The sequence below is a fragment of the Plasmopara halstedii genome, assembly GCF_900000015.1.
Source record: "Plasmopara halstedii genome assembly, contig: Scaffold_2061, whole genome shotgun sequence".
In the NCBI taxonomy this organism is placed as follows: domain Eukaryota; phylum Oomycota; class Peronosporomycetes; order Peronosporales; family Peronosporaceae; genus Plasmopara; species Plasmopara halstedii.
In genome coordinates this window covers 853,184-853,386 of record NW_020188969.1, presented here as the reverse complement: position 1 = coordinate 853,386, position 203 = coordinate 853,184, and positions in this window count along the sequence as shown.

Sequence of the window (203 nt, the reverse complement as noted above, 5' to 3'; positions counted from 1 at the left end):
TCGTCATCGCTTCTGGATGAAGCTGTCTTGGAGGACACCAAGAGAGTGCTGAACGCACTAAGTGGATCGTCGATCCTATGGAATCCCTTGGTCGATGGGCATTGCCAATTGCTCATGAGAGCGAGTGATATCCCGCTAAAAGCGGTGAGCACTCCGAGCGGCATGCTCTGGGAGTGGCTGGTGATTCCCTAAGGGCTGTCAAT